The 12,167-nt window shown below is 34.4% G+C and overlaps 1 protein-coding gene across 1 annotated transcript in view; it reads left to right on the forward strand.

Moving 5' to 3' along the window:
* Positions 1–11,083, forward strand: part of LOC103040222 (serine/threonine-protein phosphatase 6 regulatory ankyrin repeat subunit C) — a 42,883-nt gene extending 31,800 nt beyond the window's left edge. The window contains exon 29 of the mRNA XM_007248314.4: positions 10,475–11,083. The gene's annotated coding sequence lies outside the window, so the exon portion shown is untranslated. The remainder of the gene's footprint in view (positions 1–10,474) is intronic.
* The last annotated feature ends 1,084 nt before the right edge of the window (positions 11,084–12,167 follow it).

The following is a 12,167-nucleotide window of genomic DNA, read 5'->3' on the forward strand; positions in this document are numbered from 1 at the left end:
CAGGAATGTATATTGTTGCATGTCAGAAACGGTTGACCTTAATTAATGACACCTCATGTGTTATTATAGAAACCTGCAAGTGCCATACAAGTCTGAGTCTGTTCTGATTTTTTTGTTTGGAGCTTGACATTGTCTAGTCAAGCTTTCTGTAAAGGCAGTTAAGCACTTTTGGCACAGATCACAAGGCGGGAGGTCATGCCTCAGTGTTTTTAACACCCTGGAGTGGATTAAATGGCCCAGAGGAACCTTAAAGTTGCAGAAAAATAGGGGCGTTTTCACACCTGAATTTTAAATCTGGATAAATCAGACTCTGGTCCTTTTTCATCTTTAGTGCATTCACACCTGTCCAAACAAATTGCATCAATCACTAAATATCAGTTGCAGACCAAAACAACTGCACTGAGAACCAATTTGCATAAGAGGAAGTGGTCTTGGTGTTGTCCCCCCAGTTCATTTGTGGCGAGATCATCCACAATCTGTCTGACATTGATCCAACCTGACTATCAGCTGTACTCTACGGGTTTGAGCTAAACTACTAATTTGGCATTTCAGCCCAATTTAATCCACCCCAAACCAACTCAAACCAGACCAAACCAAACCCAGACCCGACTCAACTGAAACCAGACTTAAACCAGATCCAAATCAACTCAAATCAGACCTAAACCACACTTATACCAGACCTGACCCAACTCAAACCAGACCTAACCCAAACCAGGCCCAACCCAGCTTAAACCAGACCAAGCTCAATTCAGACCCAAACCAGACCAAACTCAATTCAAACCAGACCTGACCCCAACTCAAACCAAAACCAAACCAGACCCAACTCAATTCAAGCCAGACCAAACCCAACTTAAACCAGAACCAAACCCAACCCAGACCTAAACCAGACCAACCCAACTGAAACCAGACCTAAATCAGACCAACCCAACTCAAACCTGGCTTAAACCCAACCCAACCGAACTGAAACCAGACCTAAACCAGACCTAACCCAAATGAAACCAGACCTAAAGCAGACCCAAACCAACACAAATCAGACCTAAACCAAACTTGTACCAGACCCAACCCAACTCAAACCAGACCAACCCAACTGAAACCATGCTTAAATCTAACCCAACCCAACTCAAACCGGACCTAAACCAGACCGAACTCAATTCAAACCAGACCTGACCCCAACTCAAACCAAAACCAAACCAGACCCAACTCAGTTCAAGCCAGACCTAACCCAACTTAAACCAGTACCAAACCCAACCCAGACCAAACCAGACTCAACCCAAACCAATTTTTCAAACTAGTTATCTGATTTGGACCAGAACAAACCGACTCTAGGTGTGACAACGCCTTAATCTCTGTTTAGTTATAGGTCTTGAGGTGAAGGTCATCGACTCAGCTCAAAATGATCAATATTTTTAGTATGAGATTGTATAAAGTATGAAGACTGAATGGCCGATTGTGAAAAAGCAATATGGCAGCTGGGCCAGGACGAGAGAGTGAGAGAGTAGAATTGCACAATACTACTAGTAGCAGTCAGCATTCTATTAAAACGCTAGAAATGCTAAAAATGCGTACGTTACAAAGCTCTGGAGCACAGACCAAGAAATTAGTGAAAACTTCATTAGTGTTCTGAAATGTAGATCTGTTATATTTCCCATGATTCTCTTAGGAGGGCATGAGCTTACAATTCTAACTTACTAACGCTGCATTCCATTTTAACTCTGATGTTTCAGGTAGGAAATTTCAGCTGAATCGCCCACAAGTTGAAATTATTTCTTGGAAAGAAACAAATTTACATGTTCAGAATCTAGGACAAGGGCCTGCACATCAGCAGCAGTAAAAGCAGTAGTGTTATACAGTTTTTCACTTCTAATATCACTATCATTAAATCAGTTGTACACATGGTACTAGTACCGTCCAACTTCTATCTGGATATTTTTCCACATTGTTTGGATGCGAAAAATTTTAATGTTTGTTTAAAGCAGCAGTCCCTAAAAATATTTACTACACAAAATATTTTAATATATTCATTCTAAAAACAGAGTGGTCTGGTAGGTTTGTTGGATGTAATTGCTCTCCTCATTTTGACAGTATTTCAGAAATGACCAAAATGAACAAATAATTTACTCAAAAAACACAACATTTCACACAGTAATTTATTTATTCATTAACCTGCAATAAAAGCACTCTTCCATATGATCTGTGCATTTACACATCCTCACCAGTGAGGTCGCTACATCCCTAAATTCCCAAAACTGCTGCTTTAACTGGAACACAGTCAACAAAATATGTGACCCTAGTTGTGAAATCAGAGAAAAATGGAATGCAGCTACAATTTGCTAACTCCTTACAATAGTGGTACATTATTTAACAGTATTTACGACACATACTATTAACACTAGTTAAGACATTATCATTATTATTTTTTTAAACTAATTTCTCAATTCTTTATTATTTACATCATTCTTAAGGAATTTTGTCAATAATTAGTTGAGAGATTACTTAAACATTTAATAATGTTTATTAAGGTTGTAAGTACTGTTATTTATGACCCTTATTGTCAAGTGTTACCCAAAATATAAATAAAAAAAGTATAGAGCAGAGTTTCTACCACTTTTCGTTTATTACATTAGTTTATTGAGATTTGTGACGTAGGAAAAGTTTACAGTAAACACTAAAGTATCCCTTCAATACTTGATTTCAAAAAGGTTGAATTGTCAGGGCTGTCTTTTATAAGCGACATCATCGATGTTCTTTTCGGGAAGCATCCTTCCACTTACCTCCACGGACATCAGTGTCCCACTTTACTTGAAGACTTAGTTTAAGGCAATAGGAGTCTCGTTTTTCTATTTTGGATGAAATCTCCCTGGAATATGCCTTAAACGTAAAGGTACAGCGCAGACGGCTCAACCTGATCAGCGATGGGTTTACAGTGCGATGTTTCACTGTTAAAGTTCCAGTTAAAGTTACTGTGTTTGAATTGAATTGTGTGTGTTGTGTCTGTGACTATTTACTGATTCAGAGCTGTACTGTACCACCATAAGTAGAAATGTGTGGAGCTTAAGAGCTGACGTAAATATCTGCCGTCAATGTTCGTCTGATAAACTTTGTGGTGAAGTTGAAGTGAGGTGGTGAATATATTTCAAAATAACACATGATTTTCAGATTTAAATAAAATAATAATCCCTGAATTTATATGTTTGGTTCAGAAATACAAATTTTAGGATCTAGGTTAAAGGACTCCTGTTAAATTGAGTTTAATTTATAGATTTTTTTAATTTATAGATTTTTTTTTAAATTTAGGAAATGTACATTTTTTTCAACAATAAATTTCACCACCACAAAAGCATTAAATTCAAATGTATGAATTACAGTACTAAATAAATTAAGTTTGTCAAGTTGGGTAGATTTAAAATTTCCAAAAAATTGAATTCAGATACTTATGTCAGGTTTTAAGCTCCATAGAAATGTCCTTCCCTATAAGGATAATCAAAGTGTATGTTTCAAATTATCAGCCTTTTACAAAAAATATTTAAACAAAACTACGATTTTACAACATATAATAGAAATATAACAGCATTGTACTTACTGTGCTTTCATCGTGCATCAGATATGGCTGCTAAATTCCTGATTCCTAAATGCTTGTGATGAAAGCTTTGTGTCTATTATGGGGGAAAATATATAAGATATATAAAACAACACTTAACAGTACTGTACTGTATTTGGCATATGTGACTATGCGGTGGCTTTACATTGCTAAATCTGTGGTTTTACTATAATAATGCTTCAAAATAAATAAAAACAATGGCTGCAAAGTTGCAAAGCCAGATGCTCAAGTTCTTACTGTGCAATCCGACTGAATTATTGAACTAGCATTGTGCATTTTTGTATCTTTAGTCATTCTTATTATTAATAAAATAATAAACACAGTGTCCTAAATGTCTACACTTAGCCTCAGACCATTTCAACCTTGTCTATTTTAAAAATAAAAATGTAATCCTTTTTTTTTTTTATCCCTATTGTCGTACCCTTTCTTGTACTGATACACAGTACATGACGTGTTGTCTTTTATAGATGCTAACATGCATGTATAGTATAATTTTTCCAGAATATATATATATATATATATATATATATATATATATATATATATATATATATATATATATATATATATATATATATATATATATATATATATACTGAAATACTTACTGACTCATCACTAACTATGTTTATTAGGTTTTAGTATTCTAATGGTATACTTGAATTGATTACAATTAGACACTGACTTCATGTTGATTTGGTTTTGGTATTCTATGTTTATATAGAGGTAATTGCAGGTAGACACTCTCACTGACCACTGACATTACATTTATTTGGTTTATTCTAATATTTGATGCTGTCCAGGAATATTGCACAGAAATAAATGGCATTGCTTGATTAGTTGGAAACACACATTCACCTCAGCGCTGATCATTAGCTGACATTATTAATGAATTAGTAGCAATGTGTCCGTGCGTTTTGGTGCATAGAAGGAGCTCAATGTGCATTTCACTTCATTTTATGCAACATGAAATTTTCACCTAAGACTGTGGAGTATCTTTATCTGTATTTAAGAGGAATATGCAGAAGTTTGGGCACCCCTAATCTTGTTGTTTGGAGTTAATGTTACATTATTTACTAAAGACACACATCTACACTTTTGCTTATTTTCATATGGTTATTGTGTATTTCCTCAACTAAAATTATATATATATATATTTTAAACTACAGACATTTCTATCAAATTCCAAATAAAAATATTGTCATTTAGAGCATTTGTTTGCAGAAAATCAGAAATGGCTGAAATAAAAAAAAAGATGCAGAGCTTTCAGACCTGAAATAATGCATAGAAAACAAGTTCATATTCATAAATTTTTAAGAGTTCAGAAATCAGTATTTGGTCGAATAACTCTGGTTTTTAATCACAGTTTTCATGCATCTTGGCATGTTCTCCTCCACCAGTCTTACACTCTGCTCTGCTTTTGGATAACTTTATTCAATTCTTTTCAATATTTTTCGGTTAAATAGATTTATTCAATTATTTACATTTAAAAAATCAATCATGTCATTTGAATGCTGGTGCCCAATATTTTTGCTCAAGATCTTTAGAAGATCCTAAATTTAAAAATTCCATCTCTGTTTTAGATGAAATTTTTGTGTTATAAAAATCACTGTGGTAGATGATGGGTATAACTGGATTTGAAGGAAACACCAACATGTCCATTTGAACCCAAAGAGTTAACGTTTAGGTACGCATGCACCAAAGTTGTTACCTCCTACGAGTTCATATAAACCTTCGGGAACTGTGTTCTATTCAGCTGGTGGGAGATGGTACCTCAGATAGTTTCAGGTTTGTTCCTTAAATGTTTAGATAAGTAGCACCTATTGGTTAGTATAGAGTATATCTAGTGTCTCAATACCTGAAATAAAAGTGAAGTTCAGAATCATCCGTAGAGACAAAAAGCAAATAGTGCTGTGCAGTTTTGTGTGAGTTGTCTTTTTATTGTTATAAATTAAAAACGGGAAATAAAATATAGAAATAGAAAAATATAAGGCCTTTAGCTAGAGCTGTACAGTTTTCTTCACCTTTTAGAAATCTAATGCTTCAAAACATATCATACACCAGTGACTGTTTAAATAATGGACAAAATGGTTCCATTCCCTTTGGTTCTATAGAAATGAAGCCAGAAATGTCGATCATGTCAAATTTGCCAGAGGTGGAGCCATACACAAACTCAATCATTTAGTAGGTCTGCTTTAGCTTCAGAAAATCTGCTTTAGCTTTTAAAAATCTCACAAATATGTATTTGCCAAGTATCTTTTATCTTGATTTTAAAAAAGACTTGTATAAACAGACATGATAAAACATGATAAAAATGAACAACCAGTAGAGGCCAAAAGCAGAACCAGACCTGCGTACTCATTTGTGGGCCGTCTTTTCAAAACATGATTAAATATACTTACCTTTGTTGAGTAGCCCACCTCACTTCTCCTGCAGCTTTCTGAGATCCAGTATTTTGTGCACTTTGCCCAAACAGGGTTTAGAATGGATGATACGGGGCATGTCTCGCCCCTGCAGATAAATTACACCAATAAAATGTTTAGTATTGAGCTTTTTACAGTGTTTTATGCAAATCCAACCAAACTTTTATTTATTTATTTTTTTATACCACTTTTTACGTTTTGAAGTTGTGTACTATTATCAGAATCTTAGAATCGGGTTTGATGTCATTCCCAGCTCCGATATCCTGAGATAAATGAATAAGCTCCCGACCTCCCAGAATAGCTTCCGACTTCTGAGATCAATGGATAGCAGCATAAAATCAAATCTCATTTAACACTGTAAAAGACGTTTTACCAAAAAACTTATGATGATTGATTTAATGGACCCAAATGGATATTTCCCAATTTTCCATTTCTATTATAAAGTGTGTTTTGTTTAAAATGCCCTTCTGACCATAGTCTAGTCTAGGCTGCATGTTGTAGTATTCCTGTAGTTGACATTAATGCTTAAGAAGCATTGAGGAAATTTAGTCTGTCTGTAGTTTCTGTACAGTAATGATATTTGCAGCGATTAAAGAAAATGATTGTTATTATTATTCCCTACAATTTGTATTAAATAGGAACAGCTTTACAAGTGTGTTTAAGTGCATGCTAAAGCTTTGGCATTAAAGATATTCTTTTTTTTTTTTTGTATTTAAAAAGAAAATGCAATTTCTGTTGTGTTAGGCGTCTTCGAAGCAGTTTTGTGTACAGTTTTAATTTAGTTTGGTTAAACTGTTTAAATCAGGTTTTATCCCTTTGTGTAATGTTTAAAAAAACAGCATGACTGAATAAACAAATCTTTAAATGTTGGTAATATATTCAAATAAATGTCTAAGGTAGAACAGTCAAAGCGTTTACGCAGAGGTCCCTGTGGACTGCAGACAGTGCCTATTTAGTCGAACAGGGGATCTGAGAGAATAATAATTTAATAATATAAAAAACTTTAGTAGTTACGCAACTTTTCCCCGAACCTTTAGAGGACTCTTAGATTGTGTATGTACTTTTTTGTGCATTTGTTTTTTTTCCAGTGAAATCGCAATAAACCTCTCTGATTGTAAGTAAAAAAAAAACAAACAAACAAAAAAGAACTTCTAACAAAAAAAAGAAAAATCAGGAAAAAAAAAATCAGTTATTAAGTGTTTGTTTATTTGATGTTGGTGTCTGATTCTCCCCTTTACATCGAAAAGATAACGTACACAAACTCACACAGGAAACCTCATCATATCAAAACGTTTGTTCCGATGTTTGTTTTATAATCGCTGTAGTTACTGCTGCTAATTAATGTCTTCTTTAACGAGGGCTGACGGCGTATGATTCCGGGAGGATGAGTGTGGATGTTCGGTCGTGGGTCCTGGAGCGATTTCCTGTGCCTTGTATTTTTACGCCATTACGTCGTTGCCACATAATAACATAAAACTCAACTAACTGAGATTTGAATGCTGTACCTCCAGACGCTACAATAGAGCTTAACAGATCCGATATGTGGAATTTGTGACTGATTTTACGGGGCTTTAAAGTGAAACATTTGATATGTTCTGATATTTTAAATTGACATTTATATTTTAAATTTGTACTCTAATAGTTGGTTTAGCAGTGATTTAACAGTGATCACAGTATATTGTTCCCGGACTTATTGTTACAGTATAAACACTACTATTGTTCTTTTAAGGCTACCTTTTAAAGAGCATTGAACTTTTGATTAACTGAGATTATTCAGACACAAAAATTTGGAATGAAAATATGAAATAAATGAAAAATAATACGTAACCACTGTTTTAAAATAAGGTCGACCTACTGGCCCATTCCTATTAATGGGTTTTCTTGCTAAGTAAAAGAAAAAAAGAAAACATCATGGGCATATATTGTAAATTAATAACGCTATCATCACTTCAGGCCTAACTTCAGGAATGACTGTCAATCTTTTACATTTTCTGTAATATTCTTTCTTTAATAACAGTATTGCAGTATCAGTCAATGTTATCAACCAAGCCATGCATTAGTTAGGTTTTAAGTTATCTTAAAACACTATCTTAAAAATACTTTTAGTACTGCATATTAAGCTGTTACACTTTCTTAAAGTGTAGCATTAGTAAGTCCACATAAGCCTTTCACCAACTGCATAGACCTACGTAAACATTAAAACATTCAAAAGCTTATTTTAGCATTTGTAGCAATTCTGCTGTCAATTTAAAAGAAAACATGTTATAAATTAAGAGTAGCCTTTCATGCGAGGAGTTTGCATGTGCTCGTTTTGTGACCTGACAAACTGACAGTAATCTCAAACTGCGCTTGGACCCCTTTAATTGCCATTTTTAGTTCTGCCAGTTTGTTCTTAATATATAAAGGAAAAAGTCATCAATATTACATATAATACTACTAATAAAACAAATGTGTGTTCTGCCTACCTCTGCTATGCGATGTGTCAGTATATTGTTGGGCGTATAGCTAGCTTACAATGTGAACAATTTAAAATCTCATATTTAGTGCAAAACTATGTAACTCCTCGCTGCTTTTGGACTCTGTGGAAGTGTGTGAGTGGTTGTGTGCCGTACAAAAAAGGTGATGTTTCCAGAACCAGGAGAATGTTCAACCATACAACTATTAAAGCTACTGTAATCACTAAAGAGCAAGTTAAAGCATTAAAAATGCAAAAAACAAAACAAAAAAACAGCCCTTTTAAGAAGCCTAATCAGAGCCAAATATAGGGCGACTGAATTTCTAACAATCTAACTTATCAGTGACTGTGAGATTGCAGAAGTCTGTGTGAATGTGTGTGTATGTGTCTGCGTATGTGTCTGTGTTTAGCATCAATTAAAAGCAACAAATACCGGACAGTTTTACTCAGGGCTGGGTATCCAATAGAGATTCATTAAATTTGCAATTTTAAATGTTTTATTATTGCATTATTTACATAAGTCTAAATGTGTTTTTGCATGATATTTAACAAAAATGTAAAAAAACAAATATATATATATATATATATATATATATATATATATATATATATATATATATATATATACAGGTGCTGGTCAACGAATTAGAATAATTTGAAATAGTGCAATCATGAAATTCTTTGAATGCATTTTTTGTGCAGAAAGCAATAAAACAACAGTGTCACAGTTAAATGGCCTAAATGGGCCTTTTGGAAAGCTCAGCTGAGCAAACTTTTTTCCAGGTAACGAGTTCTGTGATTAGTCTAACGAGTAGGACAGGTGCGGTGAACACCTGATTTGCTTTCTGCACAAAAAATGCATTCAAAGAATTTCATGATTGCACTATTTCAAATTATTCTAATTCGTTGACCAGCACCTGTATATATATATAGAACTCCATTTTTTTATTTTTTTAAACATCCCAGCTGGTTGTGATTTGATTGCATAATCAAAAACTTTGTGGTTTATTGAACATTTTGTTGACCGTTTCGCCCAAAGAATTTCGGTTGCCAAATATTGAGTGCATACAAATTATTTAAATACAATACTCCAATTGCATTAATCATATATAATCATATAACTCAATTTTCTAAGAATCAGTGGGCCAATGCGTGTGCATTTCCCCGGCCCAAGTCTGCACTGTTTCTCGCTACCTAAACTTAAAAAAATCTTTGTATTTAAAATAGTGTAACAGGATATAAATGGAATTAACGAATCTGTTTCAAATTAGGGGGCTGTTTACACCTGGCATTCACTTGCCTATTCTGCCTAGACAGAATCTGGATCTCTTACCAAATTCTGTTCAAACTCTAAAAATAAAAATTAAATATGCCCCCAGTGCGACCCGATGAAACCCAAAGTTTAGTGGAGCTAGATGACTAATTACACCACAAAACACCAAGATTTCGGTTTACCTGACAGAATCTGATCACAAACTTATTCCATTTTGCTTGTATTAAATGTGGAATGACTCTTTTACCACCTATGAATGTGGTTTGATTTGTTTACACCTTGCTTGCTTGCTTTTCCTGGAGAACTTTAGCTAAACATCACCAGAATGAACGTTGTAAAAAACAGGTGTAAAAATGCGCAAGAAACCAATATCAGCACTTTTTGAACATTCTGATACCCAGCCCTGCCTGTAACTGCGACACAGAAATGAGATTGGTGGAAGAAGCCGGTCAGTTCTGAGCTTAATCTTAATCGTATCCAGCCTTAAGTGTTTGAAGTGGAATGAGAGTGTGATGATCTCGTGGTGAAGGCACCAGAGCGTGGTGTACTTTCTTCATGTACTCGGAGACATGCTGGTTGTAACACTGCTAGGATTGCACTTGATTTGAAAAACGGGCATTGCTACTGCTTATACCGCTTGTGCTAACTTAAATACCCTTATTTTTATCCTTGTTTTTATTGGCTAACTTGAAGAATAAATGCTCTTAAAACTGTTTTGTCTATAGGTGTCTGTAAAAATCCACAGTGAGCCACAGTGGGCACAAAATGAATTGGCCAACCTAAACCTGTGGACTTTGATGGACTTTCCTGGACCTATGAAGGCTCACAAATGAAGGTTTTTGTTGAAATCTGCCGTTCATCCAAGCGGCAAGCTTAGAAGACTGTCCAAATAAAATGCCATATATTTTTTATATACGGCGTTTAGCACTTTGGTGCTATGAGACTGGAGGCCACAGTTCTTCAGAGTCCAGAGATTTGGATTGGGCATTCATAACCCTGTTAACTTTTTTGACTTCGGTATGAGTTACATTTTAAACTTGAATTGTAAGAATTGAGTTGTACAAGAAATAAATGGACACAATTTTATGGAATGAATAGATCATTAAGCCCCACATTTGTGACAAAGCAATCTGTGGAAACTGTAGCATAAAAGTGTAAGAGCTGATTTGGGGAAAATAAAATGAAATTACTTCATAAGGAGAAAAAAAAAATGAACCTCGGTTAACCTCGGCATCAGTGCTGGGTTTTATACGATGTAAAACAGCAGGCGATGAGTCTTGTTGTGAAGTATTGTGGCTGTACTGGTTTAAATAAAAAGCTGTTGCTTTAATACATGTGGAGTGTTTGTGCTTTGTGTGTTTTATTATTTATGTCCCTATCTTCTTATTATATTCAATTTTAGTGTCTTACTATTATAAATACTAAAAGTTAATTAGCCTTTTAACAGTTGCGATATCATTATGCTATTAATTCATATTAGTAGCAAAAAAACAACCTAAAGACACAATATTATTGTTCATCTGTTATTTTTAGGAGGGCATATCATAAAAAAAAAAATCTTGAACAAAAAACTGTTTGGAACGTGACTTTTTTTTATCATGAGCCAAATCTGATAATAATGTAGACTCAAACTTGTCAAAACAGGATATGCTGTTCACAGTTTCTTTATGTTAGTGTAAAGTAGTGTAAATCAAAAGCAAAGCATAATAGCAACATTAATTCCGGACAGGATTAGTTTCTCACACTACTCAGTGATAAATATCTTGCATCCGGACCGCAATTGAAAAACAGAAGGACCAGGAGGAACAGGAGGACCAGTTTTTTTTTAGCTTTCTCAGTCACACGACATCGAGTTCAGTAGCTCCTCCATTTTCACTCGCTGTGCGCGGCAGTGGACAAATAGCTATGTTATTAAGCGTGAGGAGACAAAACTCAGAGATGTGAGTCCGGATGGGACTAAAACTAGCGGAGGACCACGGAGTTCAGATAAAAACAGTAGATAATTAAGCCTGTAATTTTCTGAAAATTACTGAAAAACTGAAAAACACATACATGGTCGTTGAGAATAAAATCATAGAGGACCCCACATAAAATTACCCCAGGGAATCTAATTCAGTCCGAATAGGGCCTAAGTAGGGGTGTAACGATGCATATTTTTTTGTGACATTTGCAACTAATTTTGAATATATTTTTTTTTACATTCCCTGTATAATCAATGCCAAATGCACCTTATATAAAAACTGGAACTGGTCATGTTTTGGTCAAAATTTTACCAAGCGCCTGTTAGTACACTCAGAGCAAAAAAAAAAAATAGAAAATGAAAACTATATACACTGTGTGCAAAATTATTAGGCAAGTGAGTATTTTGACCATATTATCATTCTTAGGCATATTTTTTAACTCCAACCTGGATAAACA

The sequence above is a fragment of the Astyanax mexicanus genome, chromosome 24 (assembly GCF_023375975.1).
Source record: "Astyanax mexicanus isolate ESR-SI-001 chromosome 24, AstMex3_surface, whole genome shotgun sequence".
Taxonomy (NCBI): Eukaryota; Metazoa; Chordata; class Actinopteri; order Characiformes; family Acestrorhamphidae; genus Astyanax; species Astyanax mexicanus.